This window comes from Aquarana catesbeiana, linkage group LG04, assembly GCF_042186555.1.
Source record: "Aquarana catesbeiana isolate 2022-GZ linkage group LG04, ASM4218655v1, whole genome shotgun sequence".
NCBI lineage: Eukaryota > Metazoa > Chordata > Amphibia > Anura > Ranidae > Aquarana > Aquarana catesbeiana.
In genome coordinates this window covers 446,951,557-446,966,062 of record NC_133327.1, presented here as the reverse complement: position 1 = coordinate 446,966,062, position 14,506 = coordinate 446,951,557, and positions in this window count along the sequence as shown.

Below are 14,506 nucleotides of genomic sequence, written 5' to 3'. Positions count from 1 at the left end.
ACAAAAAGTAGAAAATATTGTTTCTTTTCAAAATATTCGGTCTTTTTCCGTTTATAGCGCAAAAAATAAAAACCGCAGAGGTGATCAAATAGCATTGAAAGAAATCTCTATTTGTGGGAACAAAAGGACGCAAATTTCATTTGGGTACAGCATTGCATGACCGTGCAATTAGCAGTTAAAGCGACGCAGTGCCAAATTGTAAAAAGTGCTCTGGTCAGGAAGGGGGTAAATCCTTCCAGGGCTGAAGTGGTTAAAAACAAAAAAGATTATTCAGGAGATCACAAGAAATAATAAAGAAATACGTTTGTGAGAACGCTGTGTGAATATCAGCAGCAAAACAAATTCATTCTTCTAGCATTATAAAGAACAAAAGAATGTGCTGCATTAAAAGATCCAAAAATTGACAGCGTGACGAATGCGCTATCTCCATTATGAACGCTCGTTTTACCAGAATGAGTGCTTCCGTCTCGTACTTGATTCTGAGCATGCGCGATTTTTTGTGCACCCGAATTGCATACAGACGATCGCATTTTCGGATAGGAACTTTTCCCAACTGAAAAATAGAGAACATACTCTCAATTTTTTGCTGGCTGGAATTCCGCCACCTCTCCACACGATTGACTACCTGATGTGGTGTCCCCCAAAACAAAGACCCCCCATATTAGCTCCAACTCTCTCACATTCTCTGGCGCTTTGCGACACACTCCACAAGCAGAGTTTGCTGGTCTCAAACATTAAACCACTAGCCCATATCTTCCACAATCAGAACGTTATACCGGAATTGAATATTCTAGCCTTCAAATGGTGGTTAAACAAAGGAATGTTTAGAATAGGTCACTTCTTCACCGCATCGGGCCCACTCACACTGACGTACTGCTCCAATAAACTAGAGATAGCAAACACAGAGAAGTTTACATTCTCCCAGATTAAGAATTTTTTGAACACCCTATAGACAGACAAACTTTTCCCCCCAAAACCAACAGCATACAAACAATGATGCTCCAACCTCATGGATCAGAGAGGTGGGATTTAAATCATATATGCCTCCTTGGCTAACAAGCACAGCTCACCTCCCTATGCCCGAGCTTGGGAATCTGACCTGGATCTTCAACTGGATATTTGGCACCTCTACTTTCAAAAGTCATATAAAGGTATCCTAAATACAGGCCTAATTGAGGAAATTGTAAAGATTTTCACTAGATTTTATTTCGTTCCCTCTAGACTGGCTAAAATCTACCCAGACACCTCCCCCTTATGTTTCAGGGAATGTAAACAGGTGGGTACTATGCACCATATCTATGCACCATATACCTGTCCATGCATCAGAGGCTTCTGGAATAGGTTTTTCCATCTAGCGAGGAAGGTCACTGGAATTGGAATTCCCCAGAACCCCACTATCGCACTGTTAAACCACAGAATAGACAACACTCCAAAACACACCCCAAACCTGATTTTCTTTATGCTTCTAGGAGCAAAACTTACAAAAGCAGGGGTGTGGAAAAAAGAACAAGGTCTCATTAGTATCTGCAAAACGCAAGATATCTTGGATCATGACCCAAGAACAAATTGCTGCAAAACTTCTAGACAGGGTACCTAGGTTTGAAGCAACTTGGGAACCCTGGGCATTGTACATCAAAGTCCCCCTATACCCGGGTCATATAGCTCCCCATGAGGACTAACCTGGATGACTAGCTTCTCCTCTTTCCTTCCTTCTATCGAGGTCATATCAATACTCTATCATTCTGTCCTTCTCATTCCTCTTACGGCTATAAGTTACCCCCTCAGAGGCTGTCCTGAGGAGCACAGTTTATTTAACCCCTGAACAGTTGTTTTTAGTTCAGAGAATACCATTTGCTAACTCCACTGGGCCATAATTACCACCCACCGCCAACAACATCCAGGGCAAAGTAACAAGGAGGGTGAAACATATTCCAGATACATAGAAGGGGTTGGGGGGGTCTGTAGCGGGACCAGAGGACCGGGTCAAGCTATGGGGAAATCGTACAGGCCACAGGGTGATCCCTTTGGGGTGGCAGGTATATGATCCCTGGAGCCAACCGGAACAGAAACAAAGCTGCTCCTCCACCTGCCTTCACTTGATCCAAATATACTCCAGAACACAGAGAGGTTAAAATAACACAATATGCCCATGATTACGGTTAAATTTCGGCCTTCTGGAGGGTCATTTTTCACCAATGTACTGTAAACATTTACTGTTTCTATCTCATTTTATGTTTGTCAGTCTCTACCTAGGGCTATGTTGGCCCTCGGTCAGGGATAATTGTTACACTGTTACTTTGTATCTTTAAATGAAAATTTCAATAAAAATATTGAACAAGAGATTCTGTCAGCTCTGCAGGGGCAGGCTCAGAGGTGGTTGACACCATGCCAGCTTCAGCCAGGAATGGTTGTATGCGACAATGGCACCATCCTTCTCTTTGTCCTCCGACAGGGACACTTGACCCATGTTCCATGTTTGGCACATGTCCTGAATTTGGTGGTGCAGTGGTTCTTGAGCAGGTACCCAGGCTTACTGGATCTCCTGAGGAATGCCAGAAAAGTCCGTGGTCATTTCTGCTGGTCATACAATGCCAGTGCTCGGCTGGCTGACAATTCAAAGGGAATGCAACCTGCCCAGCAATCGCCTCATTTGTGACATGCCCACCAGGTGGAACTCAACATTGGCAATGCTGCAGCAGCTGCACACACAGCAGAGGGCCATCAATGAGTACCTGTATGAGTATGGCACCAGGACAGGGTCAGGGGAGCTTGGCTTCTTTTCGCCACGCCAGTGGCTACTGATCAAGGATGCATGCACTGTCCTGTCACTATTTGAGGAGGCCAGAAGGATGGTGAGCAGTGACGATGCATGCATCAGTGACACTGTCCCACTAGTCTTCCTGTTGGAGCACACGCTTCGTGGAATCATGGACAGGGCACTTGAGGCAGAACAGTGGGAGAAAGAGGAGGACTTCCTTACCTCTCAAGGCCCCCTTTATCCAGATAGCATTCCTGCGGGCCCGCCAAACACACTGGAAGAGGAGGAGAATTGTGTCAGCATGGATGTAGGATAACACTCAGCAGCATTCTTCAATGGATGGTTTTCAGTCCCCAGAAACCCAAGAAGTTGTACGTGCCTGGGAGGAGGTAGTTAGGGATCATGTGATCCTTAGTGACGCAGAGGACTCAGAATCGAATACCTCTGCAAAATTACATTGCATGGCCTTCCTGATTCTGCAAAGTCTGCGAAAGGACCCTAGGATTCGTGGTATCAAGGAGAGGGATCATTACTGGCTGGCAATCCTTCTTGATCCACGTTAGAGGGTAAGGTTGCAGCACTCATCCTGCCTTCGCAGAGGGAGTAGATGATAAAACCTTCAGAAGGCCTTGAAGAAAGGTCTGTGCAATGCATTTCCAGACCCTGAGAGGTTACAATTTCCTGGTGCTTGGCAAAGTGTTGCTGAGGCTTCGTTCAGTCAGAGCAAGAACGGTGGAGAAGGTGGCCGGCTGACCGATGTCTTTAAACAATTTTTCAGTCCTCAGCGCTAAGGTCTGATCGGTTCAAGCAACCATCACCAGCGTCTGCATTACATGGTGCAGGAATATCTAGGGGCAACAGCAGACTCGGAGAACTTTCCAACAGAGCATTCACTGGGTTACTGGGTCTTGAGGATGGACCCCTGGCCATAGCTTACTCAATATGCAATTGAGCTACTGGCCTCTTTCCTAACAAGGAAACAAAATTGTTAGCAGCAGGGATGAGCTTCGAGTTCGAGTTGAACTCATGTTCGACTCGAACATCGGCTGTTCGCAAGTTCGCCAAACAGCGAACAATTTGGGGTGTTCGCAGCAAATTTGAATGCCGCGGAACACCCTTTAAAAGTCTATGGGAGAAATCAAAAGTGCTAATTTTAAAGGCTTATATTCATGGTATTGTCATAAAAAGTGTTTGGGGACCTAGGTCCTACCCCAGGGGACATGGATCAATGCAAAAAAAGTTTTAAAAACGGCAGTTTTTTCGGGAGCAGTGATTTTAATAATGCTTAAAGTGAAACAATAAAAGTGTAATATCCCTTTAAATTTCATAGCTGGGGGGTGTCTATAGTATGCCTCTAAAGGGGCGCATCATTCCCGTGTTTAGAACAGTCTGACAGCAAAATGACATTTCAAAGGAAAAAAAGTCATTTAAAACTACTCACGGCTATTAATGCATTGCCGGTCCGACAATACACATAGAAGTTCATTGATAAAATGGCCCTTCAGGTCTGGTATGGATATTAAGGGGAACTCCGGCCAAAATTTAAAAAAAAAATGGCGTGGGGTCCCCTCAAAATCTATACCAGACCCTTCAGGTCTGGTATGGATTTTAAGGGGAACCCCGCACCAAAATAAAAAAAAGGCGTGGGGTCCCCCCAAAAATCCATACCAGACCCCTATCCGAGCACGCAACCTGGCAGGCCGCAGGAAAAGGGGGGCGAGAGAGCGCCCCCCCTCCTGAACTGTACCAGGCCACATGCCCTCAACATTGGGAGGGTGCTTTGAGGTAGCCCCCCAAAACACCTTGTCCCCATGTTGATGAGGACAAGGGCCTCTTCCCCACAACCCTAGCCGGTGGTTGTGGGGGTCTGCGACAGTTTTTTAGTGAAATGGTAGGGGTACTTTTGTATCCCCTTACCATTTCACACAGGGGGGAGGGCCGGGATCTGGGGGTCCCCTTGTTAAAGGGGGCTTCCAGATTCCGATAAGCCCCCCGCTCGCAGACCCCCACAACCACCGGCCAGGGTTGTGGGGATGAGGCCCTTGTCCTCATCAACATGGGGACAAGGTGTTTTGGGGGGCTACCCCAAAGCACCCTCCCAATGTTGAGGGCATGTGACCTGGTACGGTTCAGGAGGGTGGGCGCTCTCTCGTCCCCCCTCTTTTCCTGTGGCCTGCCAGGTTGCATGCTCAGATAAGGGTCTGGTATGGATTTTTGGGGGGACCCCACACCGTTTTTTTTTTTATTTTGGCATGGGGTTCCCCTTAAAATCCATACCAGACCTGAAGAGTCTGGTATAGATTTTGAGGGGGACCCCATGCCATTTTTTTAAAATTTTGGCCGGGGTTCTCCTTAATATCCATACCAGACCTGAATGGCCTGGTATGGAATTTAGGGGGACCCCCACGTCATTTTTTTTTATTTTGTCCGGGGTTCCCCTTAATAGCCATACCAGACCTGAAGGGCCTGGTATGGAATTTAGGGGGACCCCCCACGTCATTTTTTTTTTAATTTTGGTTCGGGGTTCCCCTGTGGGGAATTCCCATGCCATTTTTATCAATGAACTTCTATGTGTATCGGACCGGCAATGCATTAATAGCCGCAAGTAGTTTTAAATTACTTTTTTTCCTTTGAAATGTCATTTTGCTGTCAGACTGTTCTAAACACGGGAAACATGCTCCCCTTTACAGGCATACTATAGACACCCCCCCAGGTATGAAACTTAAAGGGATATTACACTTTTATTGTTTCACTTTAAGCATTATTAACCACTTCCCGCCCGGTCAATAGCATATTGACGTCCGGGAAGTGGTTGAGTTATCCTGACTGGACGTCATATGACGTCCAGCAGGATAACATGCCGGCGTGTGCAGCGTGGCGATCGGCGGCAGCGCGTGTCCCTCGGACACAGCGCTTCCCCGATCTAGGTAAACAACCAATTCTATTGGCTGTTTAACCCGTGATCAGCTGTGTCAAAGTCACAGCCGATCACCTGTCACAATAAACTCGGCGGCGCGCCCCCTGCGCGCCGCCGAAGGCATCCAGAGTAGTGATCGAGGAAGGCGAGTGTCCCTTGGACACAGCGCTTCCCCGATCGGTAAACAGCCAGGTGACCGGCTGTGTCCAATCACAGCCTGTCACAAATGTAAACAAATAGTAGCTGTTACTATCTGATCCCTGCTCTCTCCTCACACACCGATCGTGAGAGGAGAGAGCAGGGATCAGTGAGTGATATCAGTGTCTGTCTGACAATACTGTTTTGTACTGTACTGTGCACAACACGGCCCCCCCAATAAAGAGGACCTGTCACACAGCCCAGCCAATCAGCCCATCTGTCAATCAGCCCATCTGTCAATCAGCCCATCTGTCATTCAGCCCATCTGTCAACCAGCTCATCTGTCACAGGCCCACCGCCATCGGTACCGCCACACAGGCTACCAGTACCGCCATCGGTACCGCCACATAGGCTACCAGTACCGCCATCGGTACCACCACCAGTAACGCCACTAGTACCTCAATCAGGCACACCATCTATACTGCCACACAGGCCGCTACCAGTATCGCCACTAGTGCCGCCATCGGTACCACCACCACCCGTACCACCGTCAGTACCGCCATCACCACCTGTACCGCCACCACCACCCGTACCGCCATTGGTACCACCACCACCTGTACCGCCACCGGTACCGCCACCACCACCTGTACCGCCACCACCACCTGTACCGCCATCGGTACCACCACCACCCGTACCGCCACCGGTACTGCCACCACCACCTGTACCGCCACCGGCACCACAATCACCACCTGTACCGCCACCACCACCCGTACCGCCACCGGTACTGCCACCACCCGTACCGCCACCGGTACCGCCACCACCACCACCCGTACCTCCATCGGTACCACCACCCATACCGCCATCTGTACCACCACACAGGCCCGCCAATAAGAATTGCCATAATGTCCCAAAGGCTTTACACACCTGAGGAGGCATATGAGATTCTTAGCATGTCGGATGATGGGAGCAGCGGGGAGCTCACATCATCTGGTTTGGAATACGAGCCAGTGGAGGATAGTGGATCAGAGTCCAAGTCCACGGAGGAAACCGTCCCTCCCAAAAGATTGAGATCAGGACCAAGATCAGGACCAAGATCAGGAGATCTGCCCACCACCAGCAGCGCCAGACCCCAGGAAGAGGAAGAGGAGCCCAGTACAAGCACTGGAATTACCACCAGCAGCGCCAGACCCCAGGAAGAGGAAGAGGAGCACTGGAATTACCTGCCCAACCCGAAGAACCCAGCCCCAGTCCTACCTTTCTGATGCCCTGGCAAACCCCTTATGGTTGCCTGCCAACTCAGGACCTGCTATCATCCCCCCTTTCACCGCACAGCCAGGTGTGCAGCCCGACACTATGAATTTTTCTGAATTCGATTACTTTTCTTTATTTTTCCCCCAAGATTTTCTGCAGAATATGGTGGATCAAACTAATTTATATGCATCCAAATTTATTGCTGCCAACCCCAATTCTTCCTACGCCCGCATGTTCCAGTGGCGATGTGTCACACTGGATGAATTTAAAATGTTTTTGGGCCTAACTTTTAATATGGGGCTTACAAAAAAGAATGAAGCCCATGCATATTGGTCCACCCACCCCATCCAACACATGCCCATATATTCCGCTGTCATGTCCAGGACAAGATACGACATGATTATGCGTTTTCTCCACTTCAGTGACAATTCCCAGTGCCCTCCCCGAGATCATCCCAACCATGACAAATTGTTCAAGATACGCCCCCTAATCAATTCCTTTTCCCAGCGATTCAAAGAAGTTTTCATCCCAGACCAAAAAATTTGTGTGGACGAGTCCCTCCTACATTTCACTGGCCGACTGCACTTCAAGCAGTATATACCAAGCAAGAGATCTAGGTATGGGGTGAAGTTAAATAAATTATGCGATCAAGCCACTGGATATGTCTTCACATTCCGGATCTACGAAGGCAAAGATTCCCAGCTCCAGCCCCATGATTGCCCCACATATATTGGAACCAGTGGAAAAATTGTCTGGGAGATGGCATACCCCCTATTCGACAAAGGATACCATTTATATGTCAACAACTACTATACCAGCCTGCCCCTTTTTCGTCACCTTTATAATAAAAAAACCCCAGCCTGTGGTACCTTCAAAAAAAACCGTAAGGGATTCCCACAAAATCTGTTGGCAAAAAAATTAAGAAAGGGAGAATCGGCATTCATGAGGAACGAGGAGGTGTTGGCCATGAAGTGGAGGGACAAGAAAGATGTCCACATGCTCTCTACCATCTACAATGACACCGTGGTGGAGATCCAAAGAAGACGCGGCCCCGTTGTAAAGCCCGAATGTGTCCACGACTACAATATGTATATGGGGGGGTGGATTTAAACGATCAGATGCTACAGCCCTACTTATCAAACAGAAAGTCCTGTTACTGGTACAAGAAAGTTGCCTTTCACCTTTTTCACATGGCGCTTTTTAATTCGTTTGTCTGCTACCAAAAAGCAACTCAAAACCAACAAGTCACCTACCTCAAGTATTTTGAATTGATCGTCACTGCCCTCATTTACCAACAAGGTCCCGCCCCAGGAAGCATTCGCTCGGATGCTGTGAGTAGACTTCACGAGCAACACCTTCCCTATAGCATTCCCCCCACAGAATCTGGAAGAAGACGCCAAAAGAAATGCCGTGTATGCAGCAGAGGAGGAGTAAGAAGAGATTCCAGCTATTATTGTCCCCAATGTCCCTCCCAACCTGGCCTGTGCATCGGAGATTGCTTTAGAAATTATCATGCATTCATCCAATATTAGTTCCCTGTATTATTACCAGACTGCCATTTCCCCATTTGCCTGCTACCATGTTAATTAACTGACCTGGCCTGTTTACCGGCAATGTCTTTGCTTGCCGTTTCTGCACGTTTCTGACTTGCATGTGTACCAACCTCAGCCTGTTTACCGACGATGCCTCTGCCTGACGATTAAAACCACATTTCTGACTTGCACGTGTACCAACCTCAGCCTGTTTACCGACGATGCCTCTGCCTGCCGATTTAAACCACGTTTCTGACTTCCACGTGTACCGACCTTGGCCTGTTAATCGACCATGTTTTTGCCTGCCACTTGGACTGATCTTTTGGCCATCTACTTTAGTACACAGGGGTCTCACATATGTGAGGGGCTTCAGAATAGCGTTCTGAGTAGAGAAAAACAGTTTTTTGTTTTCTGTGCTCCCAGAACAGGGTCTGGTTGTCCGGAGGCTTCAAAGCGATTTGGGTGGGAGAAGCCTCTACCCCTGTCTCCCTGGCCCTAAGCTTGATGGTCCTTTCTGCTGCCTGGACCAATACTTTGGCTGTGCTGACCATATTGCTGCCTGTAAAGACCCATGACATTATGGACCATGTTTCTTCCTGCTGTTTGGACCAATACTTTGGCTGTGTTGACCATATATCTGCCTGCTGCCTCTACTGACTTTGGACAGTATTTCTGCCGGGACACCTCTGCCTGCTACCTGGACCTGTGCTTTGGCTGTGCTCTGGCTGTGCTTTGGCTGTGCTCTGGCTGTGCTCTGGCTGTGCTGACAGTATCTCTGCCTGTATAAACTATGGACAGTATTCCTGCCTGCTGCCTGGATGATTGCTTTTGCTGTCGCTGACCTCATTCCTGCCTGCTGCCTGGACCGATGCTCTCCTCTGTGGACCACTGCACTTCTAAAACCACAGGTAATCTTTTGCTATTTGGTATGTACCTGCTATGTGTTAGAAATATGAAGGGCCTGCAAAAATGTGATCGGTAGTCAGAAAATGATATGTGTAATTAATGCTGCTAGAATGCCTGGAGGTGCTACTTGGATTTTGGGCCTCTGTATGTGGCCAGGCTGTGTAAAAGTCTCAAACATGTGGTATCGCCATACTCAGGAGGAGTAGAAGAATGTATTTTGGGGTGTCATTTTTGCTATGTACATGCTATGCATTATAAATATCTTATAAATGGACAACTTTGTGTAAAAAAAATGCATTTTCATTTTTTTTCCACATTTTCCAAAAACTTCTGGAAAAAAATGAACTGTTCAAAAGACTCATTATGCCTCATAGATTATACGTTGGGGTGTGTGCTTTCCAAAATGGGGTCATTTTGTGGACAATTCAATTGTCCTGGTGCTCCAGCGCCTTCAAAAGTGTAATAGGTGGTTGAGAAAGGATATGTGCAATTTATGCTTGTAGAACACCTGAAAGTGCTACTTCAGTGTTGGCCCTTTGTATGTGGCCAGGCTGTGTAAAAGTCTCACACATGTGGTATCGCTATACTCAGGAGGAGTAGAGGAATGCATTTTGGGGTGTCATTTTTGCTATGTACATGCTATGTGTTAGAAATATCTTATAAATGGACTACTTTGTGTAAAAAAAATGCATTTTCATTTTTTTTTCACTTTTTTTAAAACCTTCTGGAAAAAAATGAACCGTTCAAAAGACTCATTATGCCTCACAGATTATACGTTGGGGTGTGTGCTTTCCAAAATGGGGTCATTTTGTGGATAATTCCATTGTTCTGGTGCTCCAGGGCCTTCAAAACTGTAATAGGTGGTTGAGAAAGGATATGTGCAATTTATGCTTGTAAAACGCATGAAAGTGCTACTTCAATGTTGGGCCTTTGTATGTGGCCAGGCTGTGTAAAAGCCTCACACATGTGGTATCGCCATACTCAGGAGGAGTAGAGGAATGCATTTTGGGGTGTCATTTTTGCTATGTACATGCTATGTGTTAGAAATATCTTATAAATGGACAACTTTGTGTAAAAAAAATGCATTTTAATTTTTTTTTCACTTTTTTCAAAACCTTCTGGAAAAAAATGAACCGTTCAAAAGACTCATTATGCCTTACAGATTATACGTTGGGGTGTGTGCTTTCCAAAATGGGGTCATTTTGTGGATAATTCCATTGTTCTGGTGCTCCAGGGCCTTCAAAACTGTAATAGGTGGTTGAGAAAGGATATGTGCAATTTATGCTTGTAAAACGCATGAAAGTGCTACTTCAATGTTGGGCCTTTGTATGTGGCCAGGCTGTGTAAAAGCCTCAAACATGTGGTATCTCTATACTCAGGAGGAGTAGCAAAATTTATTTTGGGGTGTAGTTGCAATTATGCATATGCTGTGTGAGAGAAATAACCTGTTAATATGACCAGTTTGTGTAAAAAAAAAAAAAAAAATCTTAATTTTCCCAAGAATTGTGGGAAAAAATTACAGCTTCAAAAAACTCACCATGCCTCTTAGTAAATACATTGGACTGTCTACTTTCCAAAAAGGGGTCATTAGGGGGGTATTTGTACTTTCCTGGCTTGTTAGTGTCTCAAGAAATGAGATAGGCCTTCAGGTGAGATAGTACATCAGTTGTGATCAATTTTCAGTGATTGGCACCATAGTTTGTAGACTCTATAACTTTCACAAAGACCAAATAATATACATTAATTTGGGCTATTTTTACCAAAGATGTGTAGCAGTATACATTTTGGCACAAATTTATGAAGAAAAATGACTTGTTTGCAAAATTTTACAATAGAAACTAAAAAAAAGGTAAGTTTTTTTCAAAATTTTCGCTGTTTTTTTGCTTATATCGCAAAAAATGAAAAACCCAGTGGTGATTAAATACCACCAAAAGAAAGCTCTATTTGTGAGAAGAAAATGATAAACATTTTGTTTGGATACAGTGTAGCATGACTGAGTATTTGTAATTCAAAGTGTGAGAGCGCTGAAAGCTGAAAATTGGTCTGGGCGGGAAGGTGCATAAGTGCCTGGTATTGAAGTGGTTAAAATCACTGCTCCCGAAAAAACGTCCGTTTTTAAAACCTTTTTTTGCATTGATCCATGTCCCCTGGGGAAGGACCCAGGTCCCCAAACACTTTTTATGACAATAACTTGCATATAAGCCTTTAAAATGAGCACTTTTGATTATTCATGCTCGTGTCCCATAGACTTTACCGGTGTTCGCATGTTCAAACAAATTTTTTGCCTGTTCGCATGCTCTGGTGCGAACCGAACAGGGGGTGTTCGGCTCATCCCTAGTTAGCAGACTTTTTAGGAAGTCAACTACAGGGAATATGCTTTTAAAAGCAGATTCTAGCCATCCCAAACACACATTGAGAGGCATCCCAGTGGGACAGTTTCTGTGACTAAAATGCATTTGCAGTGAAGAAAAGGATTACCAACGAGAAGCATTTGTCAATAGAGGCTATCCCAAATCTATTTTATATAGAGCAATGAATATTGCCACCAAAACACCATGTGAAAAGTTACTGTATGAACATAGGAAGGGAGACAGGAAGAATGTTAAGAGAAGGAATGAAAATGTTAATAGGAATGAAAATGTTAATAGAAAGAAATCTTGTGGGGCGCATGCGCGACTTCTAACATGGAGGATGTCTTCTGAGTGAGTTCTGGACTCCGTCGGCTCTCCGACACCTCCGAGAAGCTACAATAGCCACATCCAGCGTCGGGGGTAAGCCTGACCGGACGCTACACTCCTTAGGCACCCCACGGGAAAGCCAGCAGTAGCACTACTATAAGCCGCTGTTCGGGCTGCGTGCGGGAACGAGCATGGACCGGTATATCACTAGGCCATAATCCTCGGCCTCGAGTTCTCCCGCTGATCCCTTCGCTGTAATGGACCCAGTTGTAGGAGACGGAGGAGGCCGGAAATCCTCCGCCAGCTACTACCCAGGCCACAGGCTCCACTCCCTCTCTTCCGCATGAGATTCTCACCCTAGACATCTTGGATGCCAAGCTGGATGCCAAACTGCAGCTTCTACTCCAGCAGATTACCTGCACAGTATCGGCAGAGGTGAGCAAAATATCAGCAGAACTGAGAGGGGAAATAAATCAAATCGGGGAACGTACTGATGCACTTGAGTATAAACTTGACAAAATGGTAAACTATGTGCAGTCTATTGAGGAGGAAAACCATAACCTTAGACATTTAGTGTCCCAGATACAACTGCAGCAAGAGGACTTGGAAAACAGGGAGAGAAGACAGAACTTGCGCTTCCGAGGTATCCCTGAAACAGTGGGGGACCCCGCTTTACGCCCCTATCTCCTGGGGCTTTTTAATACCCTAGCTCCCACAGTAGTGGATGTGGACTGGCGCCTTGACAGGGCCCATTGCTCTCTGGGCCCAAATCCTCCGGCTGGAGCTAGGCCCAGAGATGTTATATTGAGGTTTCACTTTTATGACAGCAAAGAGGCACTAACCTTGGCCACACAAAATAAATTCCAGCTTGTATACAAGGGGGAAAACTACAGATCTTCAGTGACCTCTCTCCCATCACCCTTGCCAAGTGGAGAAATCTACTTCCAATCACATCTCACTTGCAACACCATCAAGTCCCATATTACTGGGGATTTCCCTTTCGCCTCATTGTATCGAAAGATGGCATCCAACACAGTCTCCGTGACCTTCAGGAGGGGGACACCTTCATGAAAAGTCTTGCTCTCCCCCCTCTACCAGAAGAAGATCTGATACCTCCTCCTGTTCAGGCTCGTCCATTCCCCTCCACCCCCAGCCGTGTCTGGACCCCTGTGAGGAGACGATCAAAGAAATATCTCTCCACACATCCACGACCACGACCCTCCAAGCAATCTCCTTGATGCCCCTACATGGAACTCTCGGGCTCACAATTGTTCCTGTTTCTCCACAGTCCAAGAGAAACACAGTTAAGTGCTCTGGACTACAGGTTTACAAGTTACCCTGCACTTTGCTCGGGGTAATTTTTTCCCAACCCATGGGGTATTAACATTATGGTCACTATTACCATTTTGACAGTTGTTCCTGTTTATTTGGTGACTTTCCCCTTTTTTCATCAGGATCTCTCCTGTCTGACTTTTACTGCTCCTGCCAAGTTCATAAGGTGAGCAGACAGACCTCCCCTCTCTCTCCCCAGAGTCTCCTGATGGAGGTCCTCATGTGTCCCTACCGGGCCTTTGATGTTATTCAAGGCCCCCTGAGACATGGCTGTGTCTCGGGCATTCAAACACAGATTCTCTTTTTTATATATATATGTTTAAGACTTTATTTTTTTGTTATTTCTTGTCCATATTCATATGCTAGCTCTGTAAGATGAGGTCGCAAATTTTTCTTTTCTTTCTTTTTTTTTGTTCCTAAATGGTATATTTGTTATTGCTCAGGTACCGAGGGGTTATTCTTCTCATCTATGATCTTATCCAGTCTCACAGCCATTTATATGCCCTAAATGTTTTCTTTCTTTCTATGTTTCTTGTTCCTACACAAGCTTTTATGAAAGTCTCACACCTATGGCATTAAGGATCATGTCATATAATGTAAAGGGTCTGGGCTCCATTCAGAAACTTTGGGTGGCTCTGAAGGAGTTCAGATCCTCAGGTGCGGATGTGATAATGATCTAAGAGACACACTTCCGTGCTGGCGGTTCACTCAAATTTGCTTCAGAATTCTTCTCCACCTCCTACCTTGCCTCTGACCCCCAGGCAAGGCGGGAGTAGCAATCCTGATTAGGAAATCTTGTCCTAGTAAGATTAAGAACACTCATGCTGATCCTCATGGGAGGTTTCTCATCCTAGATTGTGATTATATGACCTCCTCCTTTACCCTAGTTAAAGTATACGCTCCCAATACTGGCCAGTTTGACTTCCTCAACAAACTTTTTGACTCCCCTCAATACCGTTCTCAACCCTTCATGATTGTTGGAGGGGACTTTAAT